This window comes from Elaeis guineensis, chromosome 2 (genome assembly GCF_000442705.2).
Source record: "Elaeis guineensis isolate ETL-2024a chromosome 2, EG11, whole genome shotgun sequence".
In the NCBI taxonomy this organism is placed as follows: Eukaryota; Viridiplantae; Streptophyta; class Magnoliopsida; order Arecales; family Arecaceae; genus Elaeis; species Elaeis guineensis.
Genome location: NC_025994.2, coordinates 91,653,725 through 91,676,485, shown reverse-complemented (window position 1 = coordinate 91,676,485; position 22,761 = coordinate 91,653,725).

The window sequence follows — 22,761 nt, the reverse complement described above, 5'->3', positions numbered from 1 at the left end:
GACGCCACAGACCTTTCGTCTTCTACTGCTCCTTGCCATCGGTGACTGTGACCGGCCGATCGGTTGTCGGCGACCGCTCAAGACATTTAATGAGCGGCGCCATTCATCTTCTCGCTCGCGGACCAAGCAGGAAGGAGGGACCTGGCCACTTGGGGCAGGGGCCTTCCGAAAAAAAAAAAAAAAAGAAAAGAAACCGGTCTCCCGGGGGCAAGGGCCTTCGGTCCTTCGTCCTTGGAAGAGTTTGATGTGCGGTGTCGGTGGCCGACGGCCCAGCGCCGTTCATCTTCTCGCAGGAGCGGTAGGACGAGCGGGAGGGGGGGACTTGGGGGCAGGGAAGGGCCTTTCGGCTTTCGGGAAACGAAAAAAAATCTTCTCCGACGGCCCGACGCGCCGAGCAGGGGGGCGGCGGGGGCTCTCCGAAAAACAAAAAAAAATAAAAAAACCTACCGTCCCATGACTCCCGTCCACTGTTGCGCCGCTCGCGGAGACGTCTTCCTCGCCATCGGTGACCGGCCGGCGGCCGACCGCGCGGCCCGAGCGGAGCACCGGGGCTGCCTGGGGGCGGAGCCGTGGAGGGAGCCAGGGAGGGTGAGGGGGAGGTAGCAGGGGTGGAGCGTGGAGTGGTGGAGGTGGAGGAGCTCGGAGCCATCAGCCGTGGAGCAGCCGGAGCTGTGGCCGGTGGAGGCGAGGACCGCGGGGTGGATGCGTGGAGTCGTGGAGGCAGGGCGGGGTGGAGGCATGGAGCAGCTGGAGCTGTGGCCCATGGAGGTGGGGTGGATGCGGGGCGGGGTGGAGGCGTGGAGCCGTGGTGGAGTCTTGCCTTGCCGGACCGGAGAAATCTTGCCGGAGTGGAGCGTGAAGACGGAGGCGGGACTCGGGACTCGGGAGTGGGGGGCTTCCTGGGGGCGGGGGCCTAAGGCAAGGGCTTCGGTGGCCTTGCCCTTCAGCCGCCCCTGTATGCACACGACCAAGCGCGGCCAAACAAGTTACTAGTGAGCTCGGTTTAAATCGGACACGTTACAACTAGTAACAAATCAATATCAATAATTTATATACAATCCTTCGTTAGAAACATGATCTCTTGAATAACTAGCATACTTACGTATATGACAAACAATTTCTGGTATCATATTTTACTATGTTTGTGTAGTTCAAATGTACATGCAATATAAGTATGGGACTGGGCTGGGTAAATCACTGGCCCAAGCTCTCAGCTGAGCCCACCCCCATAATGTTTCGGCGCCAATCTTCGGGCGCGATCCACCCAAAATTTATTAATGACGCGGAGATTATGTACGGATTGCAATGTAACAGAAAGGGATTGCACTGGAAGGGATGCTACTAGTTCAGCAAGACTTGAGGTGGAAAAGGAAGGGAAAACGGCCTGAAACCAGGGGTCTGAATTAAACAAGCCCAAGCAAAAGCAGCAATGATCATGTGAATGATAGGTTGGTGTTCCTTTTGGGAAAGATTGCTATGTCCAATTGAGAAAGAGTGTTCCAAACCTAGAAGGGGGTACTGATGCATTTAGGCTTTGACTTACAGCACTCCAGATTTCCAAGGAGAATTAGCAAGAGATGAACCAATGATCGATTGATTCATCAATTCTTCAACTGCATTGCAAAATACACACCCTACAAGATGTTTTCCAATTCTTCTATGGATGAAGTCTTTGTTATCGAACATTTTTTGCTTTCCAGACAAATTAAGCCAAGTAAAGCATTTGATTTTCTGCAGCACATACATGCTCCAAAGATATTTAATTTCCAAATGCACAGCTGATAGCTCCCCTAACAGTGAAATGATACAAAGAACCTGAGGTGGAGCCGCTTTTGGAATTAATTTTCCAAATGATACCATATATGAATAATACAAGATACTAGGTATAAATAACACAAGCGTGCATTTTTATATACACACAAGTTTTCTATCAGATCTCCACCATTACTTGCAAGCTTTTGCTGTGTTTGGAGTGTCCATGAAAAGAACAGCGAGGAGAGCAACCTCAATCTTCTAATTTTGTATCAACATGTAATAACTTTTTTGTTCTTATAGGATTCGTGCCGGTCCACACTAAAACCAATCCTGTGTAATCATGGATATAGGGCTAACTTGGTCTATAAACTTATTATCTAACTGATTTCATTGGTTTAATCCATGAATCCAATGAGATTTTTAGCCCATTCATTCAAATAAACCTTAAGTTCTTTAAATTTGTTGGGCATAAAACACCCACGGCCGAAGTTCTCAGCGGGATTGACCCTTGCAGGCCCCGTCCCCGACTGCAACTACAGGAAGACTCAGCCCGGACTCCTACGGGAGCCGGGCTCTGCCACCAACTTCAGCCGTCCGGACTCCTACGGGAGCCGGGCTCCGTCCCCGACTTCAACTACAGGAGGACTCCGCCCGGATTCCTACGGGAGCCGGGCTCCGCCCACGACTTCAACCGCCAGGAAGACTCCGCTCGGACTCCTACGGGAGCTGGGCTCCGCCACCAACTTCAGCCGCCCGGACTCCTACGGGAGCCGGGCTCCGTCCCCGACTTCAACTACAGGAGGACTCCGCCCGGACTCCCACGGGAGTCGGGCTCCGCCCACGACTTCAACCGCCAGGAAGACTCTGCCCGGACTCCTACGGGAGCCGGGCTCCGCCACCAACTTCAGCCGCCCGGACTCCTATGGGAGCCGGGCTCCGTCCTCGACTTCAACTACAGGAGGACTCCGCCTGGACTCCTACGGGAGCCAAGCTCCGCCCACGACTTCAACCGCAAAGAGGACTCCGCCCGGACTCCTACGGGAGCCGGGCTCCATCACCAACTTCAACCGCTGGTAAGCTCCGCCTGGACTCCTACGGGAGCCGGGCTCCGTCACCAACTTCAACCGCTGGTAAGCTCCGCCCGGACTCCCACGGGAGCCGGGCTCCGTCGCCAACTTCAACTGTCGGTAAACTCCGTCCGGACTCCTACGGGAGCCGGACTTCGCACCTGATTTTAATTGCAGGAGGACTCCGCCCGGACTCCTACGGGAGCCGGGCTCCGCCCACGACTTCAACCGCAAGGAGGACTCCGCCCGGACTCCTACGGGAGCCGGGCTCCTCCCACGACTTCAACCGCAAGGAGGGCTCCGCCCGGACTCCTACGGGAGCCGGGCTCCGCCCACGACTTCAACCGCAAGGAGGGCTCCGCCCGGACTCTTACGGGAGCCGGGCTCCGCCCACGACTTCAACCGCAAGGAGGGCTCTGCCCGGACTCCTACGGAAGCCGGGCTCCGCCCACGACTTCAACCGCAAGGAGGACTCCGCCCGGACTCCTGTGGGAGCCGGGCTCCGCCACCAACTTCAACCGTTGGTAAGCTCCGCCCGGACTCCCACGGGAGCCGGGCTCCGTCGCCAACTTCAACTGTTGGTAAGCTCCGCCCGGACTCCTACGGGAGCCGAGCTCTGCCTCCGGCTGCGACTGAAGGAAGGCTCAATCCGGACTCCTGCGAAAGCTGGATTTCGAGTTCCTCTTGGACAGATGGCTAACTACCTCTCTCCGCCAGACACCCCAGCCGGACTTCAGCCGGCAGACCTTCGCCCCCTGGCACGCTGCAGTAACGGCCACAACTCTGCTCCACTCCCTGCGGCGGGCCCTGCGTAGCCCCATTACTCCCTGACAGGCCGTATTAACGGCCACGACTCTGCTCCACCCCCTGCGGCAGACCCTGCGTAGCCCCATTACTCTCTAACAGGCCGTATTAACGGCCACGACTCTGCTCCACCCCCTGCGGCGGACCCTGCGTAGCCCCATTACTCCCTGACAGGCCGTATTAACGGCCACGACTCTGCTCCACTCCCTGCGGCGGATTCTGTGCGATTCCATCACTCCCCGACGAGTCACGACAGCGGACGTCACTCCACTCCCTGTAACTGATTCCACATGGCGAGCCACGGTGATAGCCACAATCCCGCTCCACTACCCTCCGCAATAAATTCCTCCTGGTTTTGGGCGGCCGACGACCAGGCGGTTTCAGGCGTCACCATCAATTTGTTGCCCCTTTCGCCTATAAAAGGAGAACCCCAGATACGTTATTATATAAGCTCTCATTTTACCTAGAAACTCTGCAAAAATTTTCGTTTGAGTACTCCATTCTTGTTGAGGCAGAGAACTGATTTGAACGTCGGAGGGTCTTGCCGGAGCAACCCCACCTCCAGTTTAGACTTCTTTTGCAGGTCCCGACGGTGACCGTGACTCCCTCGACTCCAGCTTCTCCGACGCAAGCAGATTTTTGCACCAACAGGATTGGCGCTAGAGGAAGGGCCTGTGTCTTCTCAGTATCCTTGTTCTTAAAGGAGCGCTCAACGGGGCCACCTCTGATCATCTTCTCCGACATCCGCTCCTCATTTCTCCCACTGGGTCCTCACCCGATGTCTTCTCGCGAAGCATTTACACAGCTACCCACGATCTCCGCAGCCATATCTTGGGCCCCGATCCCGCTTCTGGTTTCTCGGGCCCCGCATCCTCCGGCGATGATCGCCGGCATGGAGTGGCCAGATAATCGGCCTCCGACGGATTTTGCCAACACCATCTCGGGGGGATCCCGGCAGGAAGCAACCAACATACCGGCTGTACCCCCCAAGCGGCAAAAGATTGAAGAGCCCGTAACCTTCACTGAAGAGGATGCCTAGGGAGTCCAATTCTCTCATGACGACGCGGTCGTAGTTTCCTTGAATATAGCAAATTACGACGTCCGTCGCATTCTTGTCGACAATGAAAGTTCGGCCGACATCTTGTTCTACGACGTCTTTTCAAGAATGTCCATCCTTGACAGCCATTTGAGACCGATTAGCTCTCCCTTGGTAGGGTTTACCGGCGATGCCGTTCCGACGGAAGGAATAATAACTTTGACTGTGGCCGCAGATCAATATCCAAGACAATCCAGGGCTCTGGTGAATTTCTTGGTGGTGAAGGCGCCGTCAGCCTACAATGCAATCCTCGGCCGACCTGGCCTCAATGCTCTCCGAGCCGTCGTATCGACTTACCATTTGAAATTGAAGTTTTCCACCAACCAGGGGATCGGAAAGGTCCGGGGAGACCAAGCCCTGGCCAGACACTGCTACAATATAGTCTTGCAAAGAAGCGATCAATCTGACCCCTGTCCCGTCGATGGATTGGATGCTCGCGATGACCTCACTGAAGAGAGGGGTGCCCCAATTGAAGATCTGGTACCAATCTCTTTGAATGACGGAAACGCGGAGCATGTAGTGATGATCGGCTCCAACCTGGAGGAGGAGGTGCGAACGCGGCTTGTTGATTTTCTACGAAGGAATGCGGACGTTTTTGCTTGGGTCCCAGTAGACATGCCAGGGATTGACACGGAGGTCATGGAGCACCGCCTGGCCGTCGATCCAAGACATCGACCAATGAAAGAAAAAATCCGAGGTCATGCACCAGAGAGGCAGAAGGCGATAGCTGAGGAAGTGGACAAGCTTCTTAAAGTCGGATTCATTAAGGAAGTCAATTATCCTGATTGGATTTCCAATGTTGTCCTAGTCAAAAAAGCAAACGGCAAGTGGAGGATGTGCATAGACTTCAAAAAGCTGAATAAGGTCTGTCCGAAGGACAGCTACCCCCTTCCCAGAATCGATCAACTGGTGGACGCGACCTCGGGCCATGAGCTCCTCACCTTCATGGATGCGTTCTCCGACTATAATCAAATTAGAATGGCGCCGGAAGACGAAGAAAAGACAGCTTTCATCACTAATCGTGGCCTTTACTGTTACAGGGTCATGCCTTTTGGCCTCAAAAATACGGGCGCAACCTACCAATGGCTGGTGAACAAAATCTTCAAGGAGCAGATCGGCCGTAACATGGAAGTCTACGTGGACGATATGCTCGTAAAGAGCAAATCTTCCAGAGATCACGTCGCCGACCTCGAGGAGACCTTCGATACTCTCCGGAAATATAGAATGAAGCTGAACCCAACTAAATGCGCTTTCGGAGTAACCTCAGGAAAGTTCCTGGACTTCATGGTATTAGGGCACGGGATCGAGGCCAATCCAGAAAAAATTCGCGCCATCCAGGAGATGGCCACCCTAAAGTCGGTAAAAGAGGTTCAGCGCCTCACGGGGAGGATAGCGGCCCTTAATCACTTCGTCGCGAGGTCGGCCGAATGATGCTTGCCCTTCTTTCAAACCCTCAAGCAGCCGAAGAACTTCTGTTGGACCTCTGAGTGCCAACAGACGTTCGAAGAATTGAGGAGCTACCTTGGCTCACCCCCGCTGTTGGCAAAGCCGGAGCCTGGGGAGGAGCTATTTTTATACCTGACGGTCTCTCCCATGGCCCTCGCGGCCGTCCTTGTCAAAGAAGAAGCGAAAGTCCAATGGCCAATCTACTACGTCAGCCGCGCTTTGAGGGACGCCGAGATCAGGTACATCAAATTAGAAAAACTGACTTACGCCTTGTTGATTGCAGCCCGGAGGCTCCGGTCCTACTTTCAAAGGCACACCGTGACGTTGCTCACTGACCAACCGATCAAAGCAATTTTGCACCGGACGGACACCTCTGGGAGGATGGCAAAGTGGGCGATCGAGCTCACAGAATTCGACATCAACTATCGACCCAGGCCAGCAGTGAAGGCCCAAGTGCTGGCGGATTTCATAGTGGAATGTACTATTCCGGGGGAGGCTGAGCCTGAACAAAGCGAAATCGACGACCTGAAGTTCCGACTGAACTCCCCCAAAGAAGAAGCGGATCCCTCCGATCGCTTTTGGGCCCTCCATGTGGACGGGTCTTCCAACATGTCAGGCGCGGGTGCAGGCCTAATCTTGGTCAGTCTGGAGGGAATCGTCGTGGAGTACGCTCTGCGTTTTGAGTTCTCCGCAACAAACAATGGGGCGGAATATGAAGCTCTGATTGCGGGACTAAGGGTCGCCAAAGAGCTGGGAATAGACCAGCTCCAAGCCCACAGCGACTCTCAACTAGTGGTGGGACAAGTCAGCGGAAGTTACGAAGTGCGGGAGGACAGTATGGCCAAATACCTTGAAAGGGTAAAGGAACTCGTCTCTGCCTTTAGCAGCTTCAACATCAAACAGATCCCAAGGTCGAAAAATACCAGGGTTGACCTTCTCTCCAAGCTGGCGACGCTAGCTCCGGTCGAACTGCCCAAGGGCATTCTCTTTGAAGTTCTAAAGCGCCCGAGTACAGAAGAGTCGCGGCCCGTGATGGAAATTGACCACGAGCCCAGCTGGGTCGACCCCCTGGTAATCTATCTCAGAGATGGAGTTCTCCCCCAGGATGCGAAAGAAGCTCGAAAGCTCCGAAACCAAGCCTCCTGGTACATCCTTTATGAGGGCAAATTGTACAAGAGATCATACTCCTTGCCCCTCTTAAGATGCCTCCGGCCTTCGGAAGCTGACTACGCCCTGTGGGAAGTGCATGAAGGAATCTGCGGAAACCATTTGGGGGCTAGATCCTTATCCCACAAATTGCTTCGCCAAGGGTATTACTGGCCGACGATGCATCATGATTCAATCGAATATGTCAGAAAGTGCGATCGATGCCAGAGATATGCTATCGTCCAGAGACAGCCCGCCACTGAGCTCACGCCCTTGAGTGCCCCATGGCCTTTTGCACAATAGGGGATGGACATCCTTGGCCCCTTTCCTATGGTGTCTGGGCAGAGGAAGTTCCTCCTTGTAGCGATCGACTACTTTACCAAGTGGGTTGAAGCCGAACCACTGGCGAAAATCACAGAAGCAAAAGTGCAAGATTTCGTCTGGAAGTCGATCGTATGTAGATTCGGTCTGCCCAGAACCCTAATCACTGATAATGGATGGCAATTCACGGGAGCGAAATTTGTCGAATTTTGTAAAGATCTAAACATCTCCCACAACTTCACATCGGTAGCCCATCCTCAGGCGAACGGCGAAGCTGAGGTAACTAACAGAACCCTTTTGCAGGGGATTAAGACAAGGCTCGAAAAGGCGAAGGGAACCTGGGCGGACGAATTTTATCATGTGCTGTGGGCATATCGAACTACCCAAAGGCTGCCCACAGGGGAAACCCCCTTTGCTTTGACCTTCGGTACAGAGGCCGTCATCCCAATTGAGCTTAAACTCCCGTCGGCGCGAGTCGTAGCATTCGACGAACATCAAAATTCGTAAAGTCTTAGAGCCAACCTCGACCTGCTGGAAGAAAGACGGGAAATAGCTCGGGTTCGAATGGCAGCCTACAGACAGAAAGTCGCTCGATACTACAACGCCCGGGTCAAGAACAAAGTCTTCAGAGCAGGAGACCTAGTGCTTCGACGAGCCGCTGTCTCGCAGCCTCAGGATCGAGGGAAGCTCGCCCCTAATTGGGAAGGCCCATATGAGGTCAAAGAAGTAGTTCGGCCCGGAACTTATTATCTCAAGGAGCTCGGAGGAGCCGACCTCCCGCGACCATGGAGCTCGAAAAACTTACGGATGTACTACCAATAACTTTATTTTAATTGAAAGTTGTGTACCTGCATGTCTTTGGCACTGTCCTACATCTACAGGACAATTCAAACAAACTGTATCAGGAACGAAAGGGAAACCTCGTCCCGACGAAATCGAAGGCCCGGTTCCCTTTAGACCGGATGGGGGGAGAGGCCCTGCAATGTCTACATGCGCCCCCACAGCTCTGTTAGGGACAGGAGGAGAACCTCGCCCTAACTTGAGCAAAGTTGAGTTTTATGTGGATTCCATGCAAAAATGTCTTAGTTTTGCTGTCTTATTCTTAAGTTGAGTCCTCCATTTTATTCATTTTGCATCTTGCCCTAATGGAAATATCTTCCTCTCTTTAAGTCTGCATTTTCTGTTAGTTCTGAAAGGATTGCTTGTTTGAGCAAACCATCTTAACTTTTTGTTATTCTGAAAGAATTGTTACATGTCGTGTTTTGCATTTGTTTGCCCTTTTGTTTTAACGTCTTTCATATCATCTATAGTGCACCTTCATCATTTGAACGCCAATTCAAGCAAAAACTTCCTCTTCTATACAAGTATTTTCAAGAAGCTCCTGCAAACATGGTATGCCATGTCTGTTCTTTTAATTAGGTGTAATTATTTATAAGTTTGTATTCCAGTTTGGATGTTACAAAATACAGATGTTGTAGGTTCTGTTGTTGTTTTTGTTGTCCGTTCTTTTGATTTATATCAAAGCCTGTACACTGTAATCTAGTTCTATGATTTTTTGTTGATTGGATGTGAACTACTGTAACATGTGCGTACATATGACTTATATGTCTTAAGAAATTTGCTTGAGCAATTGCTCTATATGGTATCATAACATAAATCATAGCTCGAGAAATTTTTTTAAGTGATCCTCGTTATTAGAATATATCACCATGCCATAAGCGTTAATAAGCCGTTCTAAATGAGAATTTTTTGATTATTGCTAAAATCTGGTTAACTAGATGATGAGCAGCAATAGTTAATAAATATGTATTTTCTGGCAGTTTTATTTAAGTCATTGACTTTCCATCAGATTACTACTTAACTAAAGTCTAGTCATGGAAGCTTTGTAAATACACTCCCAATTATGGTTTGTCCTAATGTCCTATACCGGATTGGACCATATCAGTATAGTGTATTGTACTATACTGATATTTGGTACGCTGTCTCGTACTATATTGAATCATGTACCAACATTATAATAGAATGATATAAGTACGAGATCCAATGCCAAGATGGTGAGCTTTGCTCCCAACCATCCCTGAGGATTAGATGATGCTTTTGTGGCCTTATCCATGAGTGTTGCTTCTCCTCTCAATGGTATCAAATATTAGCCAACTCAAAGATTTTAATATCATCGAAATGGGATGGGACCTTGTTACTATACCAGTCCAGTGCAAAGATCACTGAGATGGATGTTGGGTCACCAAAACGAGCAAAATTGGGATCTATTGACTATCCCAATCAGCATGGACTGGTAATATGGCAGCATTTTGTTTTAAAATCATGAAAATGGGACAAAGTAGTCGTCCCAATTGGTTCGTACCAATACGAGCTGATACCAAGCCTGTTCTAATCACGATGACAATTTTTTTATAGAAGGGTGAAGAGACATGTTGGCTAACCCATAGTGAACTTTGAAAGACAAATCTATGAAGAATTAAATCCTATACAAAATCATGCTAGAAATAGAATTATTTGACTCAATAATGGAAGGAAATATGCTAAAATTATTCAACCATATAAATATAGAAATCCAATGAAAATAATGCCAATTCTAATGGAAAATCTATAGAGCTTTTGATGAAAAATTATTCACTGGCCCACTCGCTCATGGGATGGAAATAAGGATCTTGGAATTCTTGGCTGCGAATCTTTTAGATTTTGCATCCATTTATTTAAATAATTATAAGTTTTGACATAGGAACTATGGAACAAGATTTATTCCTTGTGCTAGTGGCAATTCACTGCAACAGTTGACTGTAATACGAGACAACAAATGCCAATGAGATCAATACAGTAGGTAATCATATGCATATTTCAAATCACAAAAAACGAAACAAGATTGACTTAAATATGTCAAAACCCCAAAAAAATTGAAAAATCAAAAAAAAAAAAAAAAAACAAAAATGCTCCTCAAATTTGCATATCGATAAGCTACCGGTATGCACCACTTATCCAAGAATCATGTTAAGGGCCAGTGCCTTACTATTCCTTGGAAAAATCAATACCACCCTTGGTACCGGTATTCAATCCTTTAGCCAACTTGTTTTGATTGTGATCATATGCTTTCATCCTTTCAATTTTTTTTTCACTGTACTCCATCTACATATATAATATCGATCAATGAACTTGGATCCAGCACTTCCAAACATTCCATTTGACTTTGTTAATCAACATTTACAAAAATAGCTGCAAACAAGTTCATAATATTCTTTTTTTATGCAAAAGGTGGTCATTAAAGGTACCATGGCTAAAAGTTTTAGTGACCAAAATATAAAATTATCAAAAAAAAACTATTATATTGAATGACGAAATATAAATGATCATTAAAAATAAATATTAGTGATGATTATATTTGTAGCAAAAGATAAAAAATGATTATTAAAGAACTGAAAAATAATAACTTGATAAGAAATTAATGATCAAAAATAAATTTTAATGAGCATTTAATATCATCACTTAATTTTTTTTTGTGATGAATTTTTATTGATCGTAATAAGATGATACAATTAGTGATGGAATAAAAATGATTATTAAAAGCAAGCATTTGTGATAATTTTTTTCTATGGCAAAAGATTTAAATTTTTTTATAAAATTTATTTATTATAAATTAGGAATATGCTATCTCTATCGGTATTTATTCCAACTAGATTCGAATAGAAATCTTATGAATCTATTATATATATATATATATATATATATATATATATATATATATATATATATATATATATATATATATATTCTTTATATATAAGTTTTTTGCAGGATTGAACTTCTTCCATGGCAAAAGATTTAAAATTTTTTTATAAAATTTATTTATTACAAGTTAGAATTGTGCTATCTCTGTCTGTATTTATTTCAACTAGATTCGAATAGAGATCTTATAAATCTATTATATATATATATATATATATATATATATATATATATATATATATATATATATATATATATATATATATATTCTTTATATATATAAGTCTCTATGAATGATAAAACTTTCTTTTGTGGCAAAAGATTTAAAAATTTTAATAAAATTTATTTATTATAAATTAGGATTGTTCTATCTCTATCAGTATTTATTCCAACTAGATTCTTATATATATATATATATATATATATATATATATATATATATATATATATATTCTTTATATATATAAGTCTCTATGAATGATCAAACTTTCTTTTGTGGCAAAAGATTTAAAAATTTTAATAAAATTTATTTATTATAAATTAGGATTGTTCTATCTCTATCAGTATTTATTCCAACTAGATTCTTATATATATATATATATATATATAAAAGTCTCTATGAAGGATCAAACCTAAGACCTATTGAATATTTATCTACTACCTAACTACTATGATAATATTAGCTTCTAATATGAAGTCATGGCTTATTATACTTATTTAAAATTTTTTATGATATAAATATTTTTATTTCAAATATATTATGACACATTTTATTTGTTACTAATTAATTTTTGATAATAATTAACCATCTTCTTTTTCTAAAATCCTTTAAAATTAGATAATTTATTACTCTTTTTATTTATATTATAATTAATAAGTAATAATATTTAATATAAAATATTTTTTAATACTTCATATTATATATTTTATTTAAGTTAGATTGGTGATCTAAATTCTTGGTTTAATCGATCCCTATGAAAGTTTTTAGTAGTTATGTTTTAAACTATTACTTGATTTTTGTATGTTACTTCTAATATTGATGGTATATTTCATCATAAAAATTATTTTTTTTAATTATTAAACTATTTTAACTTATATAACTTATTCATTAAATAGATCAGATCAAATCAAGTTGAAAATAAATATTTGATCTATAAAAAAATTCTAGCTAAATATAAAATATATAATCAATTTAATTAAATTAAATCTCAATAGGATGCATGAATTTCTATAGTTTAATATATTTGAAAAATCTATCAAGTTTCTAATCAAAATCATATCATATTAGATATATCTAATCATTTTTTAATCTTACTCCAATTCTCATGATGATTATTTTTATTTTACAGTATACTAAGTATACAGTCAAGATCCACATCTTATTTTAGTGATTAATATATGCATCATTCAAATATTATTATAATTAATATTTTTATTGATGATATCATTATTTCATCATACTATAAAAGATTTTAGTAATAATATAATAATTGATACTAAAAATATAAATTTTTAATGACTGCTTCATAGTTTCGTCATTAATATTATATACCTATAATGACTATTTTAAAATATTATTATAAAAATAATATACTTTAGTGATGAATCATAAAATCATCATTAATATAGTGATCAATATTCATTTTAATAATTATTTTATCAGTTAGTCATTAAATGATATATACATATAGTGATCATTTTAAAATATCATCATTAAAGACATAAGTTTTTATGATGAATTATAAAATTATTACTAATGATTTGACCAATATCTACTTTGACACCAAAATTATAGCAACATAATGTATTGTCACTAACAATATAGACTTTTATGGCTACTCTATAAATTTTATCATTAAAAATATATATCTTTAGTGACCATTTTAAAATATCATCACTAAAGAGATAAGTTTTAGTTATCTTTTTCGTGATGAATTATAAAATTATCATTAATGAGTTGGTCAAAATTAATTTTAGTGTTAAAATTATTTTTCACTATAAAAAAATTATTTAATGATGAATTATTTATGATAAATTGAAAAATAGTCACAAAAGATATATATTTTATGATGAAATCTCATTTCATCATTAAAGATATTAATCAAAATAACTTGTTATAATTATTTTTTATTATCGCCACTAAACATGAGACTTTAGTGACTAGATTTATATTTCGCTACTAAAAGTTTGTCAATAAAAAACTAAATTCTTATAGTGCCGTCGGAGAACTCCCTAACTCCTCCAACATAAGTAGACTTTCTTTACAGTTGACTGGATTTCTAACTGATGCCTGCCTACTCCAGTTGGATAAGCGATTTGATTTATCTTGCCACATTGCACCTTGTTGACAAGGTAAGCAATAGATTGGCGCTAGATGAAAGGCTACGTACACCCCATTTTTGAGGAAAGATGATGAGAATCAAGTCGCAAAATCATCTTATTTTGTCGCATCGACAATCATCTCTACACAGCACACCAAATGCGTAGAATGTCGAGGAACAACCTCCCTAACAATTCACCGCTGTGAATCAAGATCCGATTGATGCGCTGGCTGAGCAAGTCCAAGTGCTCGAAGCTGCTGTATAGCAACTATAGTAGAGTGGTGCAGTAAAGACACAAACTCCTTCGATAGCTCTATCTCAGTACAGTCACTGGATTTATATAGAAAGATCTAAATGAGGGCACTAGTACTCAAATGCGGCTCAAACTATGCACCGACGATCATGATAGACTGAACTAGCTCTTCGCCTTTCGCCTCAGTGCCCTTGAAGCTCAAGAAGAGACGATCAAAGACATCGATCGTTGGAGCCCTCCAAATAGGACTCCACTTCAAGCCTATTTCTCGATGCCTGCACATGATGTTCACGAGCAACAACAGAAGGAATTATTACATGCACCTGGTACAAAATGTTTTTTTTGGACCAAATTCACCCAGGCTCGACACGGGGAAGTTTTTATCGAGGAAAAAGAAAAATCGCCGAAGCGAATCTCTCATCGCGATTTCCGTTTTATTCTGTGCATCGCTCGCGACTTCTGTTCAAAAGGATGGAAACGGAAACATCGTCGTGATTTCCGTTTGTCCTCCCTGTTCCTCTACTCTGAGGAAGAAAACAGAAGGCTCGCCGTGATCTTTTTGCGGTAAAAACAGAAACTTTGTAACATGAATTTGGGAATAAAAACCAAAGCTACATTGGATGGTAATACAATTACCAGAAATTTAGCTGCATTCCCTAAGAAGGCCTGAAAAATCTTCTTCCTCTGTGACTCTGTCCAGGATCCAACCCCATCCACCAGTCCAAGCACCCCTTCTTCCTCCAAAAGGCATTGGCAGCTACACCAGCGACCGCAGCCCTCTCCTTCGCTGCCACCCCCCACTTCGGATTCTTCCCACCATGGGACCTAAGCCACGCCAGCCTCAACGCCACCTCCAGTCGATTCGCCACGAATGCCTCCAAGCTGTAGTACCCCTTCTACCACGGCAGCTCCGCCCAGGGCGCCCCCAACCCACTCTCCTCCCCTCTCAGGAACCTCCCGCCGGAGATCCCATCCATGACCTCCACGAACCGGTCCACATCGGCGACCAAGTCCTCAAAGAGAGTGAGGGAGTCCAGGGGACATTCGTCGGTGTGCTCGCCCTCCCGGGACCCGAAGAGGCGGAGGGACCGAACGAGGGCAAGCTCGGCGGCGGAGGAGGTGGCGGCGTGGGCGAGGAGGCCGCGGGAGTGGCGAGAGCAGAGGGAGCGATGGAGGGGAAGGAGGAGGAGGGGAGGAGGAAGAAGAAGAAGAAGCCGTGGCCGTGATGGCGGAGGCAGGAGACCATCTAGAGGAGGATGCCGATGACCAATCTGCGGGGAGCATGAGGAGCGGATAAGATCTTATTAGAAATGCCACATGACCAATCTGCGGGGAGCACGTCACCTGCCTGCAAGGGATCCCTCGCCTGCAAATGAACTTGTGGCATTTGCTTGGCTGCTCGCTACGTGCGTGCTTTCTAAAAATGAGGCTGTTGCAGTGCATTCATAGTTGATAAAAAGTATTTATAAAATAAAGTTCATACTGATCAAAATTATATTCGATAGAAAATATTCGATGCTTAAATCAGTAAAAAATAGTGAATAGCATATAAATATTTAGAGAGGCAGAGTATCAGCTCCAAAGAGTCCTTACCAAATACTGTTTATTTACTTCTTTTTATAGACAAGTTATTGGTAACCGTTTGTAACGGTTAGACACATGAATCCCGCTTATCTCAACATTATGTGATAGTGGGATAGACAGTTATATCCACCACTGATCATATTTTGGCCATTATGCGCTTTCTGCGTTGGCGGTTTCTGATTTGCCGACTATATGTTGGTAGTTTGAAGATGATGACTGTATGTCGTAATTGTGGAAGTCCAAATGATCATCGATTAGGAACTCTGATATGCCAATGGTCATCGGTCTGAAGTCAGTTGAGTCATCATAGTTGGAGTTTGCCAAGGATGGTTGAGGATAGCCGATTGTTGGTGGGCCAACTGATTATTAGTTGGTGATTCATGTTTATCAGATCGAATTGCCCCAACAGTTATCCCTCACTCTCAAGTCCAAGATAGTCTGACATGTGGATTGGCACGTGATTTGATATGTTGGACAAAGAGAGTTATTATGTGTTACCTCGAGCCCCGATTCGACTGCAGGCATTAATAATTTTTTCGAAAATGAAGGGTCTTCAGCCGTTTTGTCGTTTTGATAATCATGAGATCATCATTGGGGTGTCATTTCAAGAAAATAGTCTAGCGTCCGACGAATCCGAACGATTTGATTCTGGCTAATCGATTTTCAGTATGTGTTTGAATGTCATTGGCTCTGGATCATTCATGCGGATAGTGATGAGGGGGCGTGATCTGAAGGTAGGTGTGCTGAATCGTCCGATCGATGGTCGGTTCTGATGTAGCTACATGTCGAAATCTGGGGAAGCCCTGATTTGAATAACTTTATCCAGACTATTGAAGAGTTCTATATATATAACATCACTTTTATTTGGATCTTCTACTTTTACATTCTTTATTTTCTCTTGCAATAGAAGGTTTCACCTCGGGTGTTGAGAGCTTTTGAAGTTTTTCCTATTCTTTACGTTATTTTCTAGTTCCAGATTGAGTTCTCGTTCCTTCTTCCTAGGTTTTTCTCTTTTTTTCTTCTAGGTTCTATCATTTTCAATGGCAAGTAGGGGTAAGAAGGCAAAGGCTTCAACTTCTCGAGATAGTCGATCGGAGAATTTGACCGATGATTCTCTTTCGGATCCAGAGATGGAAATTTTTTCCTTATTCGGATCTAATATTGATCGGCTCCAGAAACAGTATCATATCCCAAAATAATTTCAGCTCTTCGCTCCTGGTTCGGATGGTCCGGTGAACTCTCCTCCTCTGGATCAGATTGCATTTTATGTAGAGGATCTTTGAGCTGGTCTTCGATTTTTGATTTCGGAGTTCGTCCGGAATCTCCTTGATTACTACCATCTCTGTCCTGTTCAATTAGCCCCGAACTCTATTCGGCTAATTATCAGTTTTGCTTTGTTGTGTCATCTCATTTTGACCAACCCTCGTCCTTCTCTTTTCGAGCCTTCTTCATCCTTTATCCTTATCCAAAAGTCAAAGGTTGGTGGTTTTTCAACTCGAGGAAGGGTCTGTCTTTTATTTTTGATCTTCTATCATCCATTCATGGGTGGAAAAATCAATTTTTTTTCGTTTCTTCTTCATCTTCTTGGGGCTTTCCTTCGTCCTGGAGCGATTCGAGAACTGGCCCCAACGAATACACTCAAGTCGATATCATTTATCGAAAAAATTTTCTCCAACTTAAAGATATGAAAATTCCAACACAGTGAGAGCTAATGACGGAGCAAGCTCTCTATGACGTCGGACTTAGTTCGATGACTTCTTTAGGTATAGCATAGTTGGTCATTTTATTTTTTATTTACTTTCAGACTTTATAACTGAATTTCTATTTTTAGATTGCAGCTATGCGGTCGACAGCACGAGTCTCAGCTGTCGATATTCGCCTACATGCTGCCAAGAAGAGGGCAGCGACCGACGCCAGACCATCCCGAATGACAAAGAAGAATCGGGCTGATTCTGAGTCGGTTCTGATGAGGGAGTTCGACATTCCATTGGTGACAGCTCCTAGCACTGAGCCGGTTATAGTGTTGTCAGCTCCGACAATGCTTCCTTCTGTTGAAGTGCCATCAGCTAAAGTAAAGACGGTGAGAGATGAGGTGGCACCGATAGGACATCGATCCCAGTTCCATCGATGGGGGTTTGAGCCGAATCTGTAGTTGCGGCCGAACCAGAACCATCTGCTGCTAGGCAGACTATTCGTTAGGTGCCTCTAGCTGTGCTGATGTGGTCTCAGGTACAGTCCAGTTCTGACTTCATGATGGTTTCGAGCAAATGACCATCAACTGGAGAGCGAAGAAAGGTGCCAGCTATCTCTACCGAGGATGGGTCGTTGACGGGTCTCCCTACCCTCTTCAACATCCAAATTCCAGTTGGTGAGTCAGCTTTGGCCACTTCAGTGCTGGCTAAGCGGCTCATCGAGGCTGCTCTTCTCCCGACTGATGGAGAGAATAGGAAAGATCGAACTGTGTCTGAGATGTTTTCCTCTTTCTACCTGACGATCTTTAGAGTAAGTTGATGATACTTCTTTCCTTCTTCTCTTCTTTTTTTTTTTGATCTGACTTATTTTTTTCTTTTCAGTTGGCACACGACATGCACGCTCTCGAGAGTGGGTATCAAAAAATCATCGAGCTTCGTCGGGCTTGAATGGATAAGGTCGCAGCTGCAAACATTGAGAAAGCTGCTGCCATTGAACAGCTTCAAGTGGCAACTGAACGAAAGAAGGAGCTCCAAGAAGAGATCTCTCATGCAATGGCCGAACTGGAGTCCACCAGAGCCGAATTAGGGTCAGCTCAATAGAACATCGCATCCCTGGAGTCCCGGATCAAGAGTAAAAAGCATTCAATCAGTTGTCTCCAGAGAAAAAGGGATGGATGTATAGAAGAACTTGAGGCAGAGCGTGAGAGGCATTGGGCCACCAAAGAGAGGTTGGCACTAGTCGATGCAGAGTCGGCTTTCGCCAAAGAAGAAACAGCATCGGTGAGAGGTGCTTTGAATTTGGCCATCGAGAATTTCAAAGAGTCACAAGAGTACAAGGATGAACTTTTCGAGGACGGATTCGCCTCCTATTGTGTCGGATACGAAGACGGCAGAGATGCAGTCAAAAAATTATATCTGAACTTGGATCTGAGTAACATCATCCCCTCTAGTTCGGAAGAAGAGGCTGTCGAGGAGACCACTGCACCGAACGAAGGAGATGCACCAGCTGCACCAGAATCTGCTCTAACCATCGAAGTTGTACTGGAGTAAGTTGAAGAAGAAGCTGACTGGTGACCGATGTAATACCTTTTCTCTCTTTTTTTTGTAACCAGACAATAGTCCAATTCGTAATCAGACTCTGGGTCCAATTTTATAATCTCTTCTTTAATGAATGAAAAAAAAAATTTAGGTATCTTTTTTCAATCTTGGTGTACTGTCAATGTTATTGAATAATAGTCGAATTGCTGATTATTCATCGGTGAGTTGAATGTCGATCAATAATCATAGTAGAGTGTGTCTGCTATCGGGAGTCAGCCAACTTAGTTTTTAGACTTTTTTTTTGATATTGATAGATGGTGACAAGCCGAATATTCTTCGACTGACCGTAGTCAAGTCAGTATATTTTTTACTCGATCGAAGTTGAGTCAGCATAATATTTCGCTTAGCTAAGACTAAGTCGGCATGAGTAGTCATTCGATTTGAGTCAATTTTTACAGTAAAAAATCGAGATATAGTCGGTATGAACTGACCAATTATTTATCGTCTGATGCCATTTTTGTAGATAACTTGTAGATGGCTGAATATTTCAAGATATAGAATCCCAATATTTTATTCCGAATATGGTGTACATGTGAACAACTTTATTGATAGTATATCTTCAAATTATCAACATTCCAAGTTCGAAGAATAATCGCTTCATCGAGAGTTTCTAGTCGATATGCGCCCGAACGAAATATCTCGATCACCTTGTAAGGTCCTTCCCAGTTCGAAGATAATTTTTTTTGGTCCAGAGATTTTGAAACTTCTACCTTTCTTAGGACCAGGTCTTTTGGACGAAAGACTTTTGATTTGACCTTTGTATTGTAATATCAAGCTACTCTCTGTCGATATGCTATCATCCGAATTTGAGCTTGCTATCGGACTTTCGAGAGTAAGTCTAGGTCGGCTCTCTGACATTCAGAATTGTTCGGCTCATTATATTGTTCAACTCTTATTGATGGTAATCCGATCTCAAATGGAATCATCGTCTCAGTTCCATAGGCTAAGTTGAATGGTGATTCTTCTATCGGTATACGAAGAGTTGTCCGATATGCCCATAAGATCGAACATAATTCTTCTATTTAGAAGTCTTTAGCTTCATTCAATCTGGTTTTGAGATCATGTAGAATTGTTTGGTTTGTTACCTCCACTTCATCGTTGGATTGTTGATAGCCGACTGAGGTGAGCTTGTGCGTAATATAAAATTTTATATAATTTTTTTTTAAAATTTTGATTGTCAAATTATCTACCATTATCGATGATGATGGTGTGTGGTAGACCGAATCTGTATATGATTGATTTTTGAATGAAGTCTTCCATCTTACTTTCAGTGATTTATACCAAGGGTTCAGCTTCCATCCATTTGGTGAAGTAATTAATGGTAACCACTATAAATTTTTTCTGATCAGATACCGGAGGAAAAGGACCAAGTATGTCAATTTTCATTGCGTGAAGGGCTATGGTGCAATAATTGATGCTAGCTGGCTGGCCAGTTGATGTTGTATGTTAGTATGCTTTTGACATGGTTCACATCTTCAGACAAGTTCAGCTGTATTTTTCTTTATGATGGGCCAATAATATCCTTATCGCAAGACTTTATAAGCCAATAATTTACCCCTTAAGTGATTTCTATAAATTTCTTCATAAGCATCTCGGAGCGTATAGTCGGCATCTGTTGGTCTCAAGCATTTTAGTAAGGAAAGAGAGAATGATCTTTTATAGAGTTGTTCATTCATTAAAATATATTACGAGGCCATCCACCTTAGTCATTTGGCTTCTGAAGGATCTATAGGTAGAATTTTATCAGTCAAATATTGGATGATCAGATCCATCTAACTTGGCTCATCATTGATTTGCAGTACTTCTTCGACTTTGTCAATACTCGATTGCTCAAGACATTCGATGAACGTCCGACCAAGAGAGTTGAATGAATTAGTTGCGAGTCAAGAATGTGCATCAGCTCGAGTATTCTCTGCTCTTAGAATGTGAGAGATCTCAAAATATTTCAAAGTCGATGTAAGATCTTTCATTTTTTGAAGGTACTTCATCATAATGGGATCTCAAACTTCAAACTCATCCTTAACTTGTCCGGTGATCAATTGTGAGTCAGTGAAGACCTTCAAGTTATTAACGTCAAGTTTTTTGGCAATCTTCAAGCCAGCTAAAAGAGCTTCATACTCATTTGGATTATTTGAAGTTTTAAAATTAAATCGAAGGGCATATTCAGTCACGATCTCTTTGGAATTGGTGAGGATGAGACCGGCTCCACTGCCTTATACGTTTGATGCTCCATCGATATGCAGCACTCATATCGATGCTAAATTGGCCTCAGGAGTTTTAATTTGCTTTGATTTATCATCGAATTCATCTTCAAAATTATCATCAGATACGGTGCACTCGACGATAATGTCGGTCAAAATTTGTGCCTTCATTAACGATTGTGGACGATATTGAACATCAAACTCACTGAGTTTTATTGTCTATTTCACCATGCAACTTGAAATATCGGGTCGGTAAAGAATTGTCTTCAACAATTGATCTGTCAAGATAACTATTGGATGCGTCTGAAAGTACGATCAAAGTTGTTGTGATGATATGATCAGAGCATAGATCATCTTTTTCGCTCTTGGATATCATATTTCAGTATTATGAAGTACCTTGCTGATGTAATAAATCACCCATTGAATTCAATTTTCATCCTCTTAGATGAGTACCGAACTAACTACCTCTATCGAAGTCGCCAGATAAAGATATAATGTTTCTCCTACCTTTGATTTTGTGAGTAATGGTGGAGATGTCAAAGAACTTTTTAGATCCTCGAAGGATTGTCGGCACTCATCTGACCATGAAAGATTTTTTGCTTGTCACAAGATCTTGAAGAAGGATAGACATCTTTCTGTCGATCTTGAGATGAATTGGCTGTGTAGCAATCTTTCCATTGAGTTGTTGTATCTCTTTCTTGGAGCTTGGATGCTTTATATTGATGATAGCTTTTATTTTCTCAGGATTAGCTTCAATTCCTCATTGCGATACGAGAAATTCAAAAATTTTTTCGAAAATTATCCTGAATGCACACTTAGTTAGATTCAATTTCATCTGATATCATCGAAGTATATCGAAAGCTTCTTCCAAGTCTCGAACGTAATCAGAAGTTTGAAAATTTTTCACCAGCATATCATCAACATAGACTTTCATGTTACATCTAATTTGTGCTTTGAACTGTTTGTTGACTAGCCATTGATAAGTAGCTCCGATATTTTTTAAACTGAATGGTATTACTTTGTAATACTAGATCCCTTTATCGATTATGAAGGTGGTGTGCTCCTCATCTTTGGATGCTATGCAAATTTGATTGTAGCCCACAAAAATATCATAAAGCTCAAAAGTCGATGTCCCGAAGTTGCATCAACTAGTTGGTCGATTTTTTATAAGAAAAAATTATCCTTCCGACAAGCTTCATTTAAATTTATGTAGTCGATGCAGATTCTTCATTTTTCATTGATTTTTCTCACCATCACTACATTAGCAAGCTAATTGAGATAATTAATTTTTCTAATGAAGCCAGCCGCGAGGAGCTTGTCGACTTCTTCATCAATGACCTTCTACTTTTCAAGAGCAAAAGACTTTTTCTTTTACCTCACCGATCTAACTTTAGGATCAATATTCAGTCGGTGAGTTATTACTTTCGAAGAAATTCCTGGTATATCGATCGTCGATCAAGCAAAAATATCGATATTTGCTCTTAGTAAATTCATCAATTGTTGTCGCTCCAGATCAGATAATTGTGATCTAATTTAGACCATCTTCTCATGATTATCTTCTCTTAATAGGATAGAAACCAGTTACTCGGCTGGTTCATCCCTCTCTTTATTTTTTTTTTGGTCCAATTTATCAACGAACAAAGAGTCTTCAGATTGATTATTCTTTGTAAAGATCATGAAACCACATCGAGCAAGTTGTTGATCTTCATGCATTTCTCCGACTTCATTTCTTGTTGGAA